Genomic DNA, 10,097 nt, shown 5'->3' with positions numbered 1-10,097 from the left:
GGCTGGCCAATGGTCTATCCTGTGGAATACTCCGCTGCCCTCCACCGCGCTCTCCCGCTATACTGAGGTAACCCACCAGAAGAGTAGAGGAGTAGAGGAGTAGAGGCCGGCCATGACTATATGGAGAGAGGGGGAAGGAAAGAGGGAGGGGGCAGAGAGGAACTACAGAGAATCAAGGGATCAAGAGAGCAAGAGAGAGAGGAGGGGGCAAACAGCCCTTTTTATAGTAGGCAGGCCTACTTGGTTGTTGCCAGGTGTCTGTGGGGAGGAGCATACCTGGGTATTGCCAGATAACTGTGGAGGTGGAGTTTAGACAGAATACTAACAATTGGTCTTTAGTGAATGAGGTGATAAGGATTTCCCTTGTCTGTGGCTGGCCAATGGTCTATCCTGTGGAATATGTCCCTACCTGCAGGCTGGCTTTCCCCCTAGTCTGAGGAATGTTAACTAACCTCTCCATTCCAGAGGGGCAAGTGTCACATGACCTTTCTAAAGTTCCTGAGCTGATCTCTTCATCCATCCAAAGCCAGAGGTAGAGTCTATTCTCTTAACCAGGAGGAAATATCTTCCCCTTAATAAGCCACCAACAAGGTCACTGTAGCATTATTTGACACTGAAAAAGATAACTTAAACATTAATTAGGAAGTGGGATCAAATTCGGAAATAGATATGAAATGTTCCACCAGGAAAATCCAGAAATTTAGTTCCAAAGCTATTCATCAGAGGGTTAAATATCCTCATACAGCTTATAGCCTCGGACATGGGTACTTATTTAGGAGGAAGGAGAAGCAGCCCCTCTCGTGTTCCTCACCTGAGAACCATGGACATTCCTGGTGCTCTTGCTCTCCGGGCCTTGTGCTGAGCTGCCAGCCTGGATGTATCTCTTGGTCTCACCACTGCTGCCATGCACTGCCTACCGTGATGACTCTGTCTCCTCGAGTCGTAGGCTACAGTAACTCTTTCCTTCCATAAATTTCATTGGCCAGATATTAGTTCATGTGAGTAAAGTACTAATAACTCTTTTAGAGTGAAAAGGGCCTGACTCACCTAACAGAGCATGTTAGTTAACACACTCTGGGAATCCTTTCTTCTCAAAACAAAATTATTTGTTTGGTGCTCTCAGTGAGGGATTGAAGGGTCCTGCAATGAAGAACCATCACTTTTAGCATGACATGGACTTTGTGGAATTCTAAGAAAATTGTCATTAACACCCAAATACAAGGAAGAAAATGACCATTTTAATCAGCAGTTGAAATTAGTTCCCAGGCCTTAATCAGCAGGAAGAAAAAAACCTGCAGACAATTAGGCCTCCTGTGGTTGTTCACTTGGAGGGCTGGTTTAGAAATTCTAGAATTTCCACATCCTTTTATTATTCAAGTGCAAATTTACAGCCATTGTGTCTGTGGGATCAGCAAATTCCCTGCTGGGTGTAGAAGGAGAACTGTTAGCTGTTAGTGCCTGATTAGTTTCACTGAATTAATAAAAGAAACCAGTCACTATGCTCTGGCAACTTTAGTATTCAGACTTCAGAATATTTAGTTCTTCAGAAGGTCGGGACAAGGATAGATGCCACAATCCACTGGGCTGCAGCTGTAGGACTTTCAGGTCTCAGTTTGAACTTAAAATTGAAAGAATCCCACTGTCTGAGGACACATTCTGGGAGAGGCACATTCCTTAGTCAGAGGACACTTGCTGGATTAACATTCAGAGGCAGAAGGGAGAGGCTGATTAACATTCCTGGGGTGGGGGGCACCTGCAGATGCCAAAGACCCAGAGCACATAGACAGACAAGGGAGGTCCTTGCCACCTCATTCCCCAAAGACCAATCAGTTTAAAAGTCACACTGTTCTGCCAATCATATTGTGCCTAGTCACTGTTTCTCTATTCTACCCCTTAAACTGTATAAAAACTGTTCTTTGCTCCAACTTGGGATTCTCTTCTTGCTTGCATGTGAGAGAACCCCAGTATACTGTAATCATTAAACCTCATGTTAATTGCAGCGAGTCCTGTCCATGAGGTTCTGTGGGAGCGTGTCCCCTGGTTTTGGATCTTAGAATCCAACACAGCTTTGCTCCTTCCACTTTGCCCTCCAGATTCTGCCTCTGCTCTGGGCTGGAGACATGCATTTCTGAAAGTCTCTTGAGTTCACTTTGATACAGGGAAACTTGTGGTGCTTGAGAGTAGCAGAGGCTTTTCTCTTAATGTGAACAGTAGTTTGAGGATATGGAGTCCCAAATAATCAATAGCCATGAAACCCACTTTGAGGCAAAGATTTCCAAGCCCTTTGTCCCATTGGAGTGGGCTACTGAACTATAGTTATGTTGTAAGACTCTGATGAGCCTTAGCTACTGGGGACACCCCTACCCACGCCAATTGAACCACATGGAACTAGAGATCGATTCAAAAGCGAGAGGAGTTTATTGTTCCAGTGTACTAGAGCCACATCCAAAGGAGAGGCGACAACCCCAGGAAGCCCATTTGGCCAGTTTTTATTCAGTTTTCAGGGGCAGAATAGAGCAACAGCCATTAGGCACAAGGTGATTTTCAGAACAGTATGACTTTTAAACTGATTGGTCCTTAGGAAATGAAGTAGCAAGGGCTTCCCTTATCTGTGGGGGCCAACAGTCATCCACCCTGAAGAAAGTGTCTACATGCTCTGGGCTTCCTTTATCTGCAGGTGGCCAACTATTAGTCCTCCCTGTGGTTTTCCTGAGGAATGTAATCAGCCTTTCCCTTCTGGAGGGGAAGGGTGCCTATGTGCTCCCACGACCTCTCCTGGGTGCCTACATGCTCCAACTACCTCTCTTTTCCAGAAGGGGAGGTGGCCTGGTGGAATTTTCCAAAGCCCCTGAGCTGACCTCTGCAATGTCATCTCACAAAATATTCCTAAGAACACTTTAATTGCTAAAATTGAAACTATCTTGGGCAAAACCTGGTTTCTGGTCACTTAGACCAGCCATAAATTCCTATGGTAAGCTGCTCTCTACCAGCCATATACTCCCATAAAGTAACCCTGACCTAACTGATCTCTTAACTGTTATCTCTCCACTTCCGTAAACAACTGTAAACAATGCTTACTTGTTGCCAATGTCCTGAGCTGACTTTCTGTACATGTCAGAATCACAGTCCTTGTCTTTAAAAATTCCAACTAACTAGAAGTCAAGGCTGCTTCCCTATACTCTGCTTGGGACAGCCCACTGGTGGTAATAAATAAAAACTCCACTTGACTTACTTAGGCAGTTCAGATATTCTTTCCAGGTTCCCCATAACATCATTGATTCTAAAAGTGAATTCCAAAGACAATTGGGAAGGTGAGTTTTCAGGAGCATATTATATGTTCACAGTGAAAGGACAATATAAACCCCATTTGTCTCCACTTAAGGACCCCATTTGTCTCCATTTTGAGGACCAGGCCTGATTTCAAAAAAGGCTGTAAGGCACCAACTTCATGAATAGACCATAAGTCCCAGAAACTAGGTCATAAGACACCAGCTCTAGGAACAGAGCATAAAATACAGAACAAGATCATAAAACCCTCTCCCAAAGAATAGCCTGCAGATAACCATAAAAATGGGGAAATATCTCAGAATGGGCCATCTGTGCAGGGCAGCCTTATTTCATCACATGGTTGAATGTTTGTAACATAGGAATGCAGACCCCTGACCACACTTGATTGAATGTTCATGACATAGGAATGTAGACCACCTTGTGATTCTCTAGCACCCACCAATGAAATTTTAGATTACCTAATCTTTCTAGAGAGTTCCCCTAGTTCCCTACAAGAAGGCCTTCATGTCTTTGTCTGAGGCTGCCATTTTGGAGAATACTCCCTACCTCCCATGCTGGATGTTTCTACATGCTACCTGAATCTGGAGTCTTCCTTCAGTGATTTTCAGACCCTTACAGCAGATGGATTAGAGAGAAGGGAAGCAAATAAAGATTGAAGCACCAATGATATAAAATGATGCTGTTATAAAAGATTTACTAACTGATTTGCTTAAGAGATTAAGTCACACAAAGTAGAATTTAACCAAGGAGCAGTGGCCCCAAAATAACCTCAAAAATGAAGCAGAATGCTAACCAGGCTTGTTAGAGATAAGGGAAGTCTATATGCTAGGATGTAAATGTTGTTCACCAGGATTGACCACTAGGCCCATCATGAACAACATGTTTCTAACATGCTCAGGGGGCAGCACAAGGTCACAAGTCCTGTTCTGGCAGTCGTCTTCTTGAGAAAAGCTTAATTCTGCTAGATGGGCAAGATGGTAACAACTATTTAAAAAGAAACGCACTGGTGTACTGAGAGGACTGAGATAGGCTGACTGCATGACAGGCTTCAAACTGGCAGTTCAGGAGACTAGGTCTAGATCTCTGTTTCCAGGACCTGGGCAAGTCCAGGAAAGTCAGTTACTGGAAAATCTCCAGGACTCTGGCAGCCAATTAGAAGCTGCCCTGCCACCTGGCCTGAGGCAAAGACAATAAGTCAGCAACAGTTTCCAGGCTACCCTAGCAACAGTTTCCAGCCAACCATGACTCCCCAGCAATGGTTCTGGAATGTTCCTAGATATAGAGCCAACCAGTTAGGATAAAGGTCACCTACCCCTCCCTGGAATTCCCCTAATGTGATTTAAATTGGGCCTGTGAGCTCACTTGGGCATCGCCACTTTGGTAAATGGTAGACTCTAGTATGTTGGACTTCTGCAGAATAAAACACTCTTGCTTTTGCATACTATTCGCGTCCATGATTCTTAAGAAATAATGTGGCAATATCTTTGCTATATTAGTGTCCCATCAGCCTAATGGCCAACTGGCCATATTTTCAATCTCCTGTCTGTGAATTAAATCTTCTATTAGAGCCTTGATTATCAATTTTCCTAATGCTGTGACCCTTTAATACAGTTCCTCATGTTGTGGTAACCCCCAACCATAAAATTGTCATTGCTACTTCCTATGTGTAATTTTGCTACAGTTATGAATCATAATGTAAGTATCTGATATGTAGGATATCTGATATGTGGCCCCCTTGTCACTGCTACTTCATATGCATAATCTTGCTACTATTATGAAATATAATGTAAACATCTGATACGTAGGATATCTGATGTGTGGCCCCCAAAGTGGGTATGACCCACAGGTTGACAACCTCTGTATTAGAGTTCTTTGGGCATTAGCCACAACTAGTTGTGCACTCCAAGTACCAATTGTTATTTGGATGCATATTCAGCCATAAGTTATTAATGAAATTAGATAATTAGTTTTAAATAAACCTATATTCTCAGATATATCAAAGCTGGTAAAATTCTTTATGTCAGAGTCCAGTCCTGGAGTGGCATCATAGCTAGCCCTATGGGAAACATTGCCATGTTTACATGAGTCCTAAGGGAAGGAAAGGCATTGTGACCCCTATCTCTGAATGGCCTCTGCTGATTTCCTCAAGCGTCCAAGAGTGTAGGTACATTAGATTTCAGGTTTCCACTGAGAGCTGGACTGTAAAACTAGTGATCTCCATGGTCTCTGATGAGCGACCAGAACCCCTGGTCTGGCTTGACTCACTGTACAGTTCTCCACCTTTCTGTGTAGCACCTCCACCCAAACACGGTGGAGCTACAGAACTGCATCTGCACATTAGTGTTTAAATGAGGGCCCACTGCTGTTCAGTGCTCAGGTAGAGGAGGGAGAACTCAGGAGCCCTGGATTTATGTTGTTGGGGACCATCAAGGAATGGACATTCAAAAAAGGGAGGTATGAGGAAGCCAAGGCTACTGTATACTTATTACCAACATTTGAAGCCTGGCTCCAGCCACCAGGAAGATAGTTAATAATAGAGGCTTCCACATGAAGGATATCACCAAATGGGGCTTCATAAAAGTCAGAGCAGTTTCTAGTTGCTAGGGACTCAACTCAGCAAGAGCCTGTTAACAGAGTCTATGTATTGTTTCCATGGTCCTGGAAAAAGCTTTCTATGTTTTCCTGTAGACTTAGATTTTTTAAACCTACCTTTAATAAAGGTTTTCAAAAGCTTTGACCCCTCTTCTAGCCCACCATCCAAAGGTAGGAGAACAAAAGATGGTAAATAGGACAAGGGGATGTGGACCTGGTTAGAAGTAGTTCTTTGAGGTCATTCCAATATCTGTTGTCAGGATACCAGCAGTATAGTTCAGTAGTGTCAGGATACCAAACATGAATCAGCAGAAGTGGCCTGATCCAGCAGAAACAGCCAGGCCTCTGCCAAATTAGTAAAAGTCACAGGGAACAGCCAGGACCAGCTGGGATACTAGGAGAAGTTCTCTGCTGTGTCTCTCTCCATGAAGCAAAGATCAGTAAAGACAATAGACCAAAGAAGCATTGCAAAGCTAGCTATGCTAGTGCCCCATTACTGTCTGTTAAGTCCTATTTAAACTCTCTCCAAACATCACGTGTCCTCCCATGGGTTGTGCCTCAGCAAAACACCACATGAGTCTGTATCACATGATATCCAGAAACCTCTACTTTATTTTACTTTCAAAATTATCTCTGATGAATTTATCTTTAACAACTTCTGAGCTTGTATATGGTGGAGCTGAAACTATAAACAGTTGCTATGTTAATAAATAATGTTCAAAATGTACATGATTATTATGGATACAATTTTTTTAGATATTATTTTTATTTAGTGTTGATTGAGTCTGTGAACATGAAACTTGCCATACCTTCTGCCTGACCATACCTTCTGTTTTTGCTATACAGCAGTGTGGCAGGAAGAAGTAGCTGGACTCATAGATTATAAAGCTAGTTCTACTACAATGCCTAACACATTGTAGATACTCAGAAATGTTTATCAAAACAAAGAGAAAACCAGTGTCCAGTTAACATCAACTCTTAAGAAAATCCCCAACTAGGGGTGGCTACCTAAGAAAAAAAGTAGCAGTCTTACCTTAGACCCTAAGTAAGACCAAGAACCACTGTCCATAAAATGTATGCAAGTCTTCAGTTGAATGTAAAAAAGTAGATGAAATGGCCATTCCATTCTCAAGGACTGGGTGGTGGTGATGATGGTGATGGTGGTGGTGCTAGTGCTAGTGGTGGTGGTTTACCATAGATAGAAAGGGCTAAGAATCAGCCTCTCCATTGATTATTCCTAACTTTTGTTTAACTTATGCATCCTTCTTTCCTGCCACCCTCTAAGGTCCCTTAATCCACTACCTTCTCCTTACAGTCAAGACTGAGAGTCTACATTTCTGCTGGCTGAATACAGTTCATAGATTATGGATTTGCTGTTCATTGTGTCTCATGTTGATAGTCTTTCAGTCAGCTCAGTTTTAAAGTAATTTAAATTATTCTTTTGCTAATACTGTTCGTAAGATAGCATGTGAATTGTTTCAGTAACATCAAGATACATTAAATTCAGTGTATTTCAGTTAACCAAGTGAGCTTCACACAGCTTATAAACTGTCTTACTTGTGCATTTCATTATTTCTTTCCCTTGTTTTTTTTCTAAACAAAACTTCCTCAGTTGTAACAAGTGGCTGTTGAATAATACAGCATCTTCTCACGTTACAGCTCTGTAGAAATTTTCCAAGCACAGGCCACAGGGGCAATGCTAAACTGCGACTGTAGCCCAGTGCATCAAAGGCAATCTTTCACAGGCAAGTCAGAAAGAAAAATCATTTCATAAAATATACATATAAGGTTCTGCACTCAAAATCTATGAGAAAAAAATAGCCTTCTGCCTTATAAAGAAATTTTCCAATAGTATCTAACTCATTTTGACAATTTTGACAGTCCTGTGCCTCCGAGAAAACTCTTCTTCTTAAGGCTCCAAATGACTTTGGAGTCTGAAACTAGACTGTGAGCTACAAAAGCCACAAAAGAGCTGGTGCTCGCCTTTAGGCTTGTCAGGATACCTGAACCACAGCAAATTTGGAGCACTAGCTTCAAAGAAGAGGCAGCCTTGTGTCCTGGGATGTCCACAGTGCCCTCTTCTGTATGTCATATGCTGAACTTAAGAGTATGGAGCAGGAGGTCAGTTTGCTGATATCAGGTCCCTGTGATGCTGTGCTAGAGAGTCAGTTGTTGCTCTAACTCAGCTGTACCTGTGAGTTCTGGCCTCCAGGGAGGGGCATCAGGGCTTCTGGCTGGGCAATTCATAATCCAGAAAAGGGGAAGTTAGTAAAGACAGCTGGAATATGGAATACCATTGCTGCGGTTCTGAGCAGCTGCCATAGCTCAGAGTTGAATAATGAGAGGCTTGGGATGGTGCAGGAATCCTGACTGTGTATGCTATTCTTGGATCCTTAAAGCTGCACAAGCCCAACCCATGGATATAAGATGCGTCAAAATAATGTTCATGCTAGAAAAAGCAAGGGGGTCTGCACCCTAAAAATATTGCATACACTCTACTCCTGTCCCCCATTTAAAAGAAACTCACTTTTCTCATTTGGATTTTCCCAATTTTAGATTCACTTCCCACCTCTGATGGTTAGCATTAATTGTCAGCTTGTCAAAAGTCATTCTAGGTCTACCAGTGTGTGGTTACATTAAATGAGATGGAAAGACCTTCCCACTATGGGACGGCCCTAACATGGATAAGAGTAGAGAAAGCAAGCTGAGCACTGGCATGCACGCATTCAGAGGCTACTTTCTGAAAGAAAATAAATGCAATGTAAGCAGCTGCTTCAAGATCCTATTGACCTTATTGCTCTGCCGTGGTGGACTGTGCCTGGAGCTGTGAGCCAGAACAAAGCCTTTCACTTTTAAGTTCTTTTGTTAGGGTACAAATAACAGTAATAGGAAAAGAAACTGAGACACCATCAACGATAAGTTCAGACAAGTTAACAGTACTTTGCAAGCTCAAGTTTCCTGTCTGCAAAGTAAAACTAAGATACTTGCCTTGCAAGCTCGCTGTGGAGAATATTTCCACCCTCTCACAGGGAGCATCTTCAGTACTGAAGGCATCTAACCCAGTGCTGAAAGAGGCAGTTGCTTTTTCTCAAGCAGGAAAGGTTAACTGTTCCTCACTTTACTTATAGGTAAACGGACAGAAAAAAAAACATAACTCCTGAAAGATGAGGGTAACTCACATAGGTATACAAGACACAGAAATGTGTCCTGGATCCTGGGAAATCATTATAATTGGATCCCTGGATCTCTCTTCAAACTTTTATAATCTTCAGATAAAATGATCTTGCATGAGTCTCTAGTGATCCACCATTCTTTCTGTCATAAATTCTCTAAAGTACTTGGGAATATGTCTGTTCATCTCCTATCTCATCAGTTGATAACTAACGACAATGATGACGAGAATTTATCTCTTTAATATATGAACTAGGACTTAGGAGATGGCTAAGTAGTAAGGGTATCACTCTGCAGGTTGGGCATGATCATGCCCCTGTAATTTTAGTGCTGGTCCACCTGGGCTTGCTAGATGTTGGACTGGTCAAAAACAAACAAAAGAGAGAGCTGCAGCTTCAGCGGGAGATTCTGCCATAAGGAAATAAGAGACAGAGAGACAGAAGAAGACACCTCATGTCCTCCTTGGTCTCTACACAGACACCTGCACACACTTACATGCACATTGTACACACAACTATGTGACAGGAAGGAAAGAAAATAAATATTGACAGCTGCATTCTGCCAGCTTTAGTGTTAGCACATTTGTTAGAATTCTAGATCTCATTACACTGAGCCCCATGGACAATGCTGTCCACAGCCACCAAGGCTTACTTACACTAGAACTCTCTATGCTCATGCAGTGTCTCCTGTCTCTGCTCTACAACAGAGAAGTGGAAATATCTGTGTGGCTATTGTGCGGGGCACCGCCTCGCCGAAAAGGAGAACGCCACGCTTCAGGATTCTTCTGGCAGCATTTTTATTACAGCTCTTTTAGTGTTACAGCTCTCTTAGATGGTAGTGAGGCGAGGGACCCCAAGCCCCAAAAGCTAGTGACTTATATAGCGCTTTAGGAGATGTGCCGCACACTCATTGGCTCTTATGATGTCGCCAAATTAGCATACTGATTTTCGCGCCTTGCGCAGGCGCACATTCAAGCAAGGCTCGCAAGAAGAACCAGGAAGCAGGAAACCGGCGCCATGTTCCAATGGCGGACGCGGCTCCTAACA

This window comes from Grammomys surdaster, unplaced genomic scaffold (assembly GCF_004785775.1).
Source record: "Grammomys surdaster isolate TR1022 unplaced genomic scaffold, NIH_TR_1.0 206, whole genome shotgun sequence".
Taxonomy (NCBI): Eukaryota; Metazoa; Chordata; class Mammalia; order Rodentia; family Muridae; genus Grammomys; species Grammomys surdaster.
Note: the sequence above shows the minus strand (reverse complement) of the source record.